The following is a 13168-nucleotide window of genomic DNA, read 5'->3' as shown; positions in this document are numbered from 1 at the left end:
TTTGACTTGTTGGCACACCCACTGGCTGACACTTTTGCATGCTGGAAAAGCAAAATAGAAATGGTCAGTCAAGCATGCACAACTATGCTGCTCATTAACAAGACAGACATTGCACCAATTTCAGATTACCATGACACATGAACGTAAATTCTTTGCTTATCTATTTGTGATGAACAACTGACATTTGTATGGGTCTCTGTGAAGACAAATCAGTCTTAAAATGTGCTCAAAGAATTGAAGAATTTGGGGATTGCACAGCATCGGGTGCATTAATCTTAGTTCTCTTTTATATAATCTCTTTCTCTACATGTATGTATGTATTACTATCCCACTTCTATTTCTGCAACAAAGTATATCCCAAAGTCCAACAAAATGGTGTGATACAGCATGGAATTTTCTAGAATATGATAAAAGATTTTAAAATATTGTGAGGAAAAGAGGTTTCCTTATATTCATATAAAGAATCTATTTGGGGGGAAAAAAACCCAAATTACTTCCTTAAAACTCACTGTTAACATTTCAGGGCTGATCTTCATGGTCCTGAGTACACTGAGTTTAGATATTGCACTAAACCACAGAGCTACATACAGGGTTGTCTGAGGGAGTAGGGTCAAAAAAGTCAAGATGTCAGTTGTACTCATGCAATCATAGCCTCTTACATGTAACATACATGAAAAAGGAAGGAGATTTGATCATATGGACCCTGAAAAACTTGGGTTAGACCCCAGAGATCTCAAAATGTTATTAAATTGTGATATAAGGGTAAAGGCATTATTTGAGTGACAGACATAATTAAGTTAATTAGATTTGGTGTTAATTAAAATTAAATTACATTTAGGTTTTTGTCTGGCCCACCCATTCCTTTCTGGAGCGTCGTTCCTGCCATGCCATTCAAAAAACAGGTCTTGCCCGTAGCCCAGGAAAAGTTGCACCCAACATCCTTCCCGCTTGCTCCAGCAGAGCAGCCAACTAGCAGAACAGTTTGTTTGCTTTTGGCTTAGAATGTTATGTCAACATAGCCATTTTGATTTAGCTTCGTTTAGTGTCCAGTACACGGTGGTTACCTAGCCTACTGTATTGTTTATTCAGTAAACCACACTTAAACAAATTGTGATTTAGAACATTGTATGAGCCCAGTGATTTTTCTTAGGAGAAGGGCCACCAGGTTCATGGGTCACATGGCAACCTCAGCTTTCCAGAGAGGAAGCTTTCAAGTCTACTTGGGTGGTAACTCTTAACATGTGGCAACTATTCATGGGCAGGGCTTACCAGATTGATTTAGCAATGTTCATCATGCTCCTACAATTGAAAAAGAAAAAAAAAAAGAGTGAGAGTAAATGTCTTACAACAGCAAACATAACCGTGGAGAATTATACTCCTGTTCTCCGAGCAGGTTGGTACAAAGACAAATGCCAACCCAAAAGCATTGAGCACTGCAGTCCCAATTCATTTTGGAACATTCTAAGTTGATGCTATTATAAAGGGTTTGCTGTTCCCAAAGAGGTTTTGGATTTTTTTTTCATGCAAGCTAGCGCTCAGATAGACCCACATTTGCAGTCACACTCTTTCCCCTGGGATCACTGCTATATAAACATGATGTATTGTTTATAATACAAAAAATATGTATTGCAACAGCATCCAAATGTTTCCCCAGTGTACCTTGGAAATATAAAGATGAGTCTTTTAAGAACATATGCATGGATGTGGGAAAATGTTTTCCATTCTGAAATTATTCCTTTCTCACCCTGTTTTTAGTAAATTTCACTGACAATGCAGCAATCATGCAGTAAAGTGAGAAAAGCAGCTATGTTATTGTCAGCTTCAATTGGAATCATACCGATTCAGTGGTAATTGATTGAATATTTTAGATATGATCTCCCCTCAGAGTGGAAATCATGTCCAAAATTCTTTTTATTTTACTATTTTACTCTGTAGCAATAATGTAAATTATATGTGTGCTTTCCAGAGACAAGAGTACGAAAGGTTTAGAGCCTTTGAAGTTCTATTTATTACATGCATGCATGCGTGCGTGTGTATGTGTGTATATGTGTGTGTAAATCTCCTTCTCACCCCTATGGGTGGTATGTGTCTTCCCCAACCTCGGGTCCTCTACCAGAGGCCTGGGAGTTTGAGGGTTCTGCGCAGTATCTTGGCTGTTCCTACCACTGCACTCTTCTGGACGGAGAGCTCTGATGCTGTTCCTGGGATCTGTTGGAGCCACTCTCCCAGCTTGGGGGTCACAGCCCCGAGTGCCCCTGCTAGATACCAGCTGCAGGAAATTACATGGCTGATTTTGGATATATGGTTACCAAATTCCAGTAGTGCAATCCTACTATCTGGCTTTCAAGCTATAGAAATCAGTTTAGGGCTGCCTGTGGCTCAAAGGGTGCCCCTTTCTCACAGGCTATAAATCAAAGTCTGCTTTTAGGGAACCTCTGTTTTAGGATTATCACCTTATGACTACAAGCATGTTTAATTCTAAATGATTTCAAGAAATACATCAGAGATCCTCTGCAGAGTTGGACAAAAAATGTTTACTAAGAACTGCTAATTAGGAAACAAGTGCACATAGAATATGGTCCATTGGTATTTATATTTAATTTTCTTTCCAAGCAAGTTATCAGCTGATTGATAGCATAACATTTGTTATATTAGCTCTTATCACAGTTGTTTCATTTATCTTTTCCACTAAGAGAACAATGGACAGTCGTTGTTCTCTTGCATAACTTCCATAGATCTCATTGAAAACATAACATACATAACAGGAAAAGGCATTTGTATTTTGAGAACAGCATATTTCTAACTTTCCAACTATATATCCTTACAAACTCTGTACAGTATTAAGGATGAGAAGAATGGAGGGTGCTTTCAATATTACTTAACACAAAATAGTTTTATGTTAACTCTAACAGACTTGAAATATATACCATTTCTTGTAAATTAAAAATGTTCCCAGGGGAACTCAGGGAATCTAGTTAGACAAGTTTGCAACGTTAAAAAAAATCTATCCATGCTTATCCTTGCTAACTTGGAAGAAAGCCCCATGGAACAAAGTAGAACCTATTTCTTGATGAAGTACTTTGTGCTATTCAGTATTTTACAGTTTCAGTATTTCTTTTATATTGCTACTTTATATAATTCTATTACTACACTGCATTGCTGATTCTGTTTGATTTTATATCCTTGTACAGCATTTCACTGGTATTAGGACCACTGTCTGTATGTTTTGTTTATGCATTTTTTTTAACCTAACTTGAAATGGAATGGACTAAATATGTAATATTTATGGATCTGAACATTTTTTTAAAGTAATTCTGCCCACTAACTACTTGTTTATACACCCATCCAGCACATCCAACCCATTTTTTCTTTTGAAAGCACGCCCACAGATGGAGATAAATGATTTCTTTCTATTCTGAACATCCTTGGGAAGGAAGTAATTCTAGGGTGGCATCACAACCCGTCTGATTAGCCTGTTCGGAGACCGTGAGGTTATTCCTGAAATTCCTTTTCTCTAAGGTAGCAATTCATGGAACAAGGTGAGCTGCTTTCTCCTTTTAAGCGGCAGCCTAACTGTTGTATCCGCAGAAAACTTGGAATCGTCTAAATCCATCCAGTTTCTCCGGGGAAATAGGAGAACCGGTCTCCCGTGTCCAACAAGGCAAGCAAGACAACGCGTTGCTCCCCGCCTCTTTTCCAAATAACCCGAGCATCGTTTTAGAAGCCGAAGCAGGAGCCGGGGAGCAGGATTCGTAATTATGCCTCGCCGGAGGTGCAGCTTTGGGGTTCTTCAGATTAAAATATTGCATGGATTTGGGAGCATTTTGTAATGCACGGCCATATCGTCGAAACAGAAGAGCTATTTGGCTGGAATCAGTTCAGCTCTGACCTGAGCACCTAGACCTCCAACAATTCCTTCACACTTTGAAAATAGCGCAAGGCCGACAGACCCGCGGGGACGCCGTTAAGAGGAGACCGCAAAACCCCGACCGCGGAGTCCCGGGCGCGTGGAGAGGCGCCTCCTGCCCAACGACCCACAACACAGCTGGGGTGGCGTCTGACGCGGCATAGGCGCGAGCCATGCCTGGGGGTCAGCATCCCGCGCAGCCTTTGGCCCTCGCCATCCCACCCTGCGCGTGCCGGGGGCGGGAAGCAGAACCGCAGGCTGAGGACTCGCAAACTTCTCCGGTTCTGCAAACGAGAAGGGGTAAAAACAAAAAAAAGCAAAAAACCTGACTCGACTATTTCCGCGCCCCCAATAATTGTATGTGTTTGTGGTTGTTTTTTTCCCCCCCTGTCCTCCCCTCGGCGTTTCCTGCCCGACCGGATGAAGGAAAGCAGGACTTGAACAACAACAAAAAAAGGTGGTGGGGCAAGAGATCCTCCTTCTCCTCCCCGGGAGAAGGAAGAAGGAGCGGGGGATGGGTGGGCGGCTTCCTCGGCTTCCCATCCCCGCCTCTCCCCTGCGCGATCCCGGCGGCAGGAAGGGAAGGGGCAGGCGGAGGAGGAGGAGGAGGAGGAGGAGGAGGAGGGAGCTGCCTGCCTGCCTGCCTCCTATGCGAAGGGGAGGGGCGGGAGCTCTTGCTGCTGCCGCCGGGTTGCTGAGGCTGAGCTGAGCTGAGCTTGAGCTGAGCTGAGCGGCAGAGCGGGGCCTTGGACACGTCGGACCGGGAACGGGCGGGGAAGGGAAACCCGTCAAGGCGGCGGGCGAGGCCGGCGGCTCTCCAGTAGCGCGGCCCGCCGCTGGGCGAGAAAGGCAGGAAGGCGAGGGGAGAGCAACGAGACCAGCTCTCGGCCGCCGCCGAGACAAAGAGCGAAGCCCGCTGGCGAAGACAGCCCGCTCCTCGCCCCTCTCCTTTCCCCCGCAGCCGCCTCTTCCTCCTGTGCTCCCGCGTATCCTGCTGGGCCGGAGCCCCCAGAGACAGACCGGCAGGCGGGCAGGTAGGAAGGAAGGCGGGCAGGCGCCGAGGGAGGGAGGGGGGAAGGAGCCGCCATAAACTTAAAGCAGCTGCCGCCTCGGGGGGCGTCCGAGGAGTTGCGGAAAGCTCCTTCCGACTCCGGCCCGGCGAAGCCCTCCGCCGGCCGCCTCCCGTCCCGTCGCCGCCGGGCCTACATAGCGTGCCCGGTTGGGAGGAGACCCTGGGGATCCGGCTTCCCCGCCCTTTGCCTTCGGCTCGGCGGGGGGAAGGAGCGGGGGGGTCGGATGGGCACACCGAGAGGATATTGGCTGGAGGGTCGGAGCGCCTAAAACGAAAGGATTGGTGAGGCGAAAAAAAAAAACCCAACCCAACCCATGGGGCGGGGGGGGGGGGGTGAGGAGAACTCCTATTTTTGGCCGGGGGGCTGGGAAAGGGAGAGGGCGTGTAGAGAGTGTTGCTTTTCCCCCAAAGGGAGGAGTTTCGGATGGGGATCTGAAAGGAAAGGGGTGGGTTTTTTCTGCAAAAAAACCCTGAGTGGAACAGAAGGAGGCGGGGGTCCAGGCGCCTTGAGTGGGTGGGAATTGCGACGTCCTGCGAGGGGGAACCAGGTGGATTAGGGGGAGAGGCCCGCGGGGTGGCAAGTAGGTAGCGGCCCACCCCACTTCCCTCCTAGAGGATTTGCAGCCCGGGAAAAGCCCTCCTTGGCTCCCCTGCAGCGTGAGAAGGGTGAGGAGCGGGGTTGAAATAGGAAGACGAGACGATGTGCCCCGCAGTAATCCCCTAAGGAGGTAGGGATGAGGTGGAAGGAGTGAGGGCCGGGAGTGTTTCTCCAGCCCTGCCCTTTGGAAGTTAAGATGGAGTAGCTGTGGCTCCTGCTCTCCGAGTTTTTGTCAGCTGCTCTTTTGGATCGGGGTGGGGGATGGAGACATCCTTGCCTTGAGTTTTTTAGCTGGATTGTGACTAAGGAACTTCCTCTTCATATGCCCGGTAAAAAAATGACCTACCTTTGAGGACAGTTGTACTGAGAACCCTCTAAACTTCTGTAGACTACTGTTTTCATTAATGTGGATAGTTGCTTGCTGCTGTTTTAATCCTGTGCATATTTCTTGTGGTAAATCAGGTTTGTTGTGTAAGAGTTTATCAGGGGATTTGGATAATTTTGACTGCTTTTTACCTTAGCTTAACTGTATGACCATGCATCTTTTAAAAAAAAGTTGGGATTTTTGTTTTTGTTTTTAGTTGTAGCCAATTGAGATTTGTATGCAGAGGCAAGCCCACATACTATCACTCAACTTTTTTCCAGACTTTGATCAGCATCAACAGTACAAGGTTAATCACAAAACTATGAAATATGTCTATGACATAAGGCACCCTATAATAGTAAATGGTAATAAGACAGGATCTGCAGACTGATTAATAGAAGTATTATACTATAAAATGCAATACTTTAATAATACGGCCCAAACCCAGCCAAATAAACTTTAAACAATAGTGTACAATTAGTAAATTATTACATCACCCATTACAGGGTACACTGTAGAAACAGGTAAGAAATTTTAGTCAATTGTCAATCACCAGCCAACATAAAAAGCTAATCTAGAAATACTGTCTGTTATCCAACTCATGCAATAATGCAAAATTATGCCAATTATGTGTGATATAATTTTGTTCTGACAGAAGTGACGAGGTGTAAGTGCTCCAATTGGTCTGGGAATTATAATAAAAGAGATGGTAATAGTGTGGAACAGTGTGGATCTCTCTATAAAAGATACAATATAATAAATCACATATAACAGTCTTAATCCAGGAGAATAGATATCTTCGTTATATGGTATACTACTAAATCTGCTCTGTAATACTGTGGATAGATGCACATCATATTTTGGTTTTGTGAATGCTCACCTGTATTTGGGGTGAGGAAGTAAGAGAAGGTATCTGGCAGATTTTCTGAATTGGATAAATCTATTATTTCTTCTCTTTGAAAGTTCAATTGTTGCTGATCATCTGTATCCTTAATTTGCTGCCTTACTGCCATTTTAGCTTGCTCATAACCCAAGGAGAGTAAAAATTTAGGAAAAGAAACAAGGAAACACAAGGCTGTTTCCACCTGCATTGAAAATGATCATGAAATATATATGGAGGTAAGCTTGCTAGGAAAATAATATTCTTCAACCAGTAATTGGTATTGTTAACCATGCGCTTGGTTACACCTTTTCCAGCCTACCCTCCAGCTGTAAGGTTGGGTGTTGGGCACATCTAGGAAGCCGTAATATTGCTGTTAGGATTTTAGTTTATATCATTTCAAGCACTGTGTAGTTGGGATAGGAACCTAATTATACACCAAGTAAAAGCTATGTTAATAATTTTACCTGAAATAAATGAATAGGCATCAGCTCACCTCCTTGAGTATAAGAAAAATATTCAAAATCATTGCTGAATCAGAACCATTCCTGAAATCTACAACAGTTACTGTATGTATATAGAGATTTTAATCCTGCAGAGTAATTTTTACTGGATGTTGAACAATCATTCCTTGATCCATTGTGGATCACTGTGCTCTAAACTCAGGTTGTTTTTCATGTGGGGTGCATTCATTTTCCATCCAATACAGGATTTTCCAATGTAAATGTCTGGCAAAAAGCTTGTGTACAAACAGCAAACCTATTGGTCTGTAATTACCAGGATCATCTCTGGCTCTTTTTTAAAATGTATAATGGCCATTCCCCCAATCACTGAGAATGCTATCTTGGTGTCCACCAATCTGCAGTTGTCTTAATCAGCTCTTGTATAATATAATAATGCACCCTATCAAGTATACCTGTTGGATGTGGAAATTTGATACATTTGCAACTACAGTATATACTTTTCATATCAAAGGTCTTCAGTCATGGCACCTTTTGAGGCATTGTTTGAGAGGTATAGATCGAAAATTATATTGTTAATTTCACGTGTGAATATATTTTTGAAAGAGTAGTGCTACTGCTTTAGACATGTGACATTTGCCTTTCGGTCACTGGATATACCAATAATAGTTTCAGAAACAGTCTTTAGTGCATGTCAGCTTTTGTAAAAGTCAGCCCTATAATAACAGTTCTTCTGGGATAATGTAAAATACGCTTCCTTATTTTCTAGGAAACAGGGAAGTTGAAGCATATATTCTTATGACTTCATAAACCAATATCCTTTTGTATGGTAATTAATGTGTAAGTAGTATAGCATTAAATATGTTTCTAGTTGTAGTCAGGCATTCCAGCTAAACAGGATACTTAAATGTATGTGAAGGGCAACTGGTTGCAGATGCTGGCCTCTTCCTTACTTCCTGATCTTGCCATGCTGATGGACAAGTTTTCACAGATGCCTTTTCATTTCAAATAAAACTGCAGTGAGAGATCATAAGTTAAGAAACCTTCGAACCATCCAGCTGAACATGGCAAGATCAGGGATTGAGGGGGCAGACAAGTGCACATAGGGTGTGCATGGCCAAGTACGCCTTACACACATTTAAATATCTTGCAGAGGATGTCTGTTTACTTCTCTTTATGTGAAAACAGTTTTGATGCTCTTTAGGGAACCTAACAGTAAAGTTTGGGTTGACTTTTATTCTTGGTGAAAGAAGTTGTGGATATTTGTTTTAATTCTGTGAATTGCATCAGTATGTGTTGGTCTGTATATCATATTTATAAGAAAAATCGTGCAGCAGATAGGTCTGTCCTGACTTGATGCTTAATAACTGAAATACCCAGAGTCAGAGAATAAGCTTTAGCTTGTCCTTTTAGTGTTCCTAGTTGGTATTCCCTAAAGTCCCACATGAATTCAGCATTGTTCTTTGGCATCTTTTACATGACTTACCAATCAACTTCTTCATACATTACCTGCTTGTTTAGTGATGAATGTTTATCAATATTTTTGTTGTAGAAAGTGAATTCAGCACAGGTTCTCTGCTTCAGAAGCAAGTATGGTGAGTGAGGATCCAACATTGTAGGTTTAGGAATTTTTCTGCAGTTTCTTCTAACCATCTGACTTGATGGATCCTTAGATTGAAATTAAATAAAACTGTTTAGTATGACAGGAACACGAGTTATATATCCTGCTAAATAGTTATATTTAATTTCACTAGCTGCATCATCTTTAAATAACAATTTAGTTAGATTCAAATATTTTATCTGAATGTTTAAGGATACATTTGGAATTCAGAATATTTACTTAGGATGCGGCATAACTGTAAATGCAGCAGGCCAGATTTGTTAAGTTGTATTGTTTAGGTCTATTGTATTGGAGCATATGTTAGGGTTTGGGCTTCACCAATAACCAGAAAATGCCCGTATCATGTATTTTGTAATAACTACATTGACTTCTGAACAGACGTTGCATTGTTACTTTATATGGATGTCAAATAAGTAATTTCATAGTTTTTTCTGACTGGATCCTGTGATTTACTTGTGATGTTTAGTGTTTGTTTATTTATTTTAAATATTTATATTCTGTCTCAATCAAAGACTCAGGGTGATTTCCACATACATAAAAACCAACATGCAAATATAGTAAGGTCATAAATATTCAATTCAATGAAATAACTAAACCTAATATAAAACAGACAGCAGCCATTTATATGACCCTTACTTCCAAAGGCCTAGTATAAGAACTTGATCTAAACTATCTTCCTGAAACAGAATGATTGCTTATGGTCAGTAGAAGCAATATCACCTACATGTACTGTAGTTTCTGTAGTTGTTTAAATATAGATAATCTTTTGTAGTGCTGTACTAGGCAATGCTGTTCTAAGTTTGTGTGTGTGTGTGTGTGTGTGTGTGTATAAATTTATATAGCTAAGTTAATATCTTGAAATTGAAAAGATCAGTAAGATTGGGCCCATTCGAATCTTGGTAGGAATACTGTTGTGAGTCACTTCTAAGTCCCATCAGGTGGCATTCTAGGTCACTTCTAGGTCCCATCAGGTGGCATTGTTTTATAAAAGCATGCACACCTTATCGTATCTTGCAGAATGGGCAGAGATAATTGGAAATAGGTGGCCTGCAGTTAACCTGATCCTGGGCCGTTACATGCTGTATAAATGGTGAACTGCACCTGGAAACCTATTGGGAGCCAGTGCAGTTCTCAAAAGTAATGGTGTTACATGGACATACTGTGATGCACCCATAACTACTTCTGGATCAGTTGTAGCTTCTGAGTTGTCTTTGAGAATAGCTCCATGTAGAACATGTTGCAATAGAATAGGTACAGCTGGCACACAGATGTTGGATTTGTCCAAAGACTTCTTGACTGTGGCTACCACTTCATCTTCAAACAGGAGCTGACAGTCCAAGAGGACCCCCAGGTTGTATACCAATTTTGTCTGGCGAAGTGTAACTCCATCTAGAATTAATGATGGAAGGTTCTCAGATCTGGGGGCTCTAAGACCTAGAGCTGCTTAATCTTGCTAAGATTAAACTGAAGTCTGCTCTTCACCATCCAGATCCCCACAGCCTCCAGACACTGGGAAAGAACCTTGAGATCATCGCTTGGTTGCAGGGATAGAGATGTCAGCATGCAGAGATAACTAACCCCATGATGATAGAGGACTTCACTCAGTGACTTCATGTACATGTTAAATAAGGGAGGGGGGGATACTAGCGCTCTGAGGCACAGAGCAGGGGCTTAGAGCTAGACCACTCCCGCCTTCACCAAATGGAAGTGGTCCCAGAGTAAGGAGAAGCACTGCAAAACTCTGCCTCCCATTCCCAACCTCCTGGACCAGACCAGGATACCAATGGCACCAAAGGATGCCAAGAGATCGAGGAGAGTCAAGTGGCATGCACTACCTTCACACTTGTTCTAGTAGAAATGATCAATAAGTGTGATTAATTATTGCCAGTTCAGTACTGTATCCAGGTCTAAAACCAGCCTGAAAAGGGCCCTGAACGAGGCTGCCAACTGGCTATGTGTGGTTGCAATGACAGTGAAAAATTGTTACTTTTTGTCACGTTGGATAGGTTCACTCTTTGCTTTTCTCCAATATTGCTCTAGCAATATTGACTAATGATTAATATAATCAAAAAATGAATCAGGTTTAGAAATTGTGGCTTAAAGTTAATTTGTTTTACACTGCAGTTAATGTTAGTTTGAAACATCACATGGTAAGACAAACTATAGTTAACTAAAAATAATGATAAAGCTTTAGCATTCGGACTTCCTACTACAGAAGTCAAGTGTGAAGTACATGAACCCATGTTTTATTAGTTGCAAGTACATAGGCTGTGTCCTAATTATATCCTTGCAGTATTGTACATAAGTCATATGTACAATACTAGATAGTTGTACATTATTTGTATATGTACAATATGGATAGTTATTTATAATCTATGTACAATAGTGGATAGTTGTACAATATTGTACATAAGTCATATGTACAATAGTGGATATAGACAGATCAAGTCCTAAATCACATTAATTTAAATATTTCCAGCAATAGGTTTGATGGACAATATAGGACTTTTGAGAAGCTCTGAACAGAATTTAATTGTGCATGTTGGTGCAAGCCAGAGATAAATGCAATGTAACCCCTTTCATATAAGTATATAAGTATAACAGAACTATGGCATTCAGTTTCTACTTATCTTAATGATAATCCATACAGTTAATGAAGGTATTCTGTAGGAAGTGAAGTATCTGAGTAGGAGTCAAAAAGCTCTATGATTTCGCACAATTTTATCTAGATCTATATCTAGATAAAAGTGCTACAAAATATTTTAGATTTTATTTTCAAATATCCTTAAGTTAAATAAAGTACAGCTAGTCCTCAAGTTACGACAGTAATTGGGACTGGAATTTCCATCACTAAGTGATGGAAACGTAAAACACAACGTCACGTGACGGCATTGCTTAACAACAGCAATCCTGGCAGTCCCCAGTGGTTGTTAGGCAAGGATCCACTCCAATCCAAGCCATTCCTGGCTTGGTCCCTCCCAGCCCTGAGCCTCACTAAGGTAAGGGACTGCCTCTTCTTCAACTCTGCCCACCCACCTATCTCCCCCCCCCCATCTCTGCCCTTTTGGCCATCCTGCACAGTGGCACTCCTTGGTGGCTGTGGGGCTGAAGTAGAGGCCCAGGGCCTTCAGCAGTCTCAGCCAACTGCCACTGCTCCAAGGCCTCTACTTCAGCTCCAGCGCAGCTGAGGAGTGCTGTTGTGCAGGGTGGCCAAAAGGGCAAAGATGGGGGGAAATAGGCGGATGCGGGAGTTGAAGTGCCCCTGTGGTCATAAGTGTGGGTGGACAGCCAAGCGCCTAAATTCTGATTGCATGACTGCAGGGGCACTGCAACAGTCATAACTTTGGGGACCAGGTGTAAGTACCATTCTTTCAGTGCCACTGTAACTTTGAGAGGTCACTGAACGAATGGTTGTTAAGCGAGGACTGCCTGTACATATGTCACAAATAGTTTAAAGTGATTGTAATGATTAAAAGTATTGTTATAACTTATGAATCATCCTAGTTTTTCGGTGTAAAATCAAAAGCTTTTACAAGAACATTTAAAGACAAAGGAATTTAGATTACCTTCAGCTTCAGTGAGTATTCATTTTATATATAAGTTACTGTTTCAGATTTTCTTGTAATTAGTTATGTTTAGTCATCTTTTCATATAGTATTCTGTAGTGTTTCATTATATACTTGAAACGTCATTTTTTTCTTCTTTGACTGAAGTCCATTGTTTATTGTATAGTTGAAATCTTGTAATCTTACAGAAATTACCAAGAACTGTCAAAATAATATTTATTTTCCATTAGAAAATTAAAAGAACACAACATTAATGTCAGGACTGGAAATATTTCAGATTGTAGAAGTCTTCATTGTGTTTTAGAAGATAGTAATGGACATAAACACATAAGTTCTGTGAAAGAAAACATTTGAGATTTTAGGCCTTACTTAAACATATACTCATAGGGTTGTAGCTGACATCACACAGTAAACTCAACAATTATTTATTAAAATAGATTTCTGGCTTCCAGTGGGAACATGGCCTGAACAGCTGTGCTTGCGGTCTCCGTGGGCAGATCTGACACTCCGGCGGGTTTTTTGGGGCTCAGGCAGGCTTTTCCTGAAGCCATGGAGTGTTTCCATGGGCAGAAATTGCTTGGAATCATCCCATCTGTACTCCTGAATGGCACCTTGCAGCCAGAGAATCGCGAACAGTGTTAGCGCTAATCTGGTAAGAGACTCCGGGAGGCTGGGATGTCACCATTTCCAAGCTGCGCT

At 41.8% G+C, this 13168-nt stretch overlaps 1 protein-coding gene across 1 annotated transcript in view; it reads left to right on the top strand.

Moving 5' to 3' along the window:
- Positions 1–4623: 4623 nt before the first annotated feature.
- NCK2 (NCK adaptor protein 2) overlaps positions 4624–13168 on the top strand; it is a 74931-nt gene continuing 66386 nt past the window's right edge. Inside the window, exon 1 of the mRNA XM_063304925.1 lies at positions 4624–4941. The gene's annotated coding sequence lies outside the window, so the exon portion shown is untranslated. The remainder of the gene's footprint in view (positions 4942–13168) is intronic.

This window comes from Candoia aspera, chromosome 5 (genome assembly GCF_035149785.1).
Source record: "Candoia aspera isolate rCanAsp1 chromosome 5, rCanAsp1.hap2, whole genome shotgun sequence".
In the NCBI taxonomy this organism is placed as follows: domain Eukaryota; kingdom Metazoa; phylum Chordata; class Lepidosauria; order Squamata; family Boidae; genus Candoia; species Candoia aspera.
Note: the sequence above shows the minus strand (reverse complement) of the source record. Positions and strands in the feature narration are given on the sequence as shown.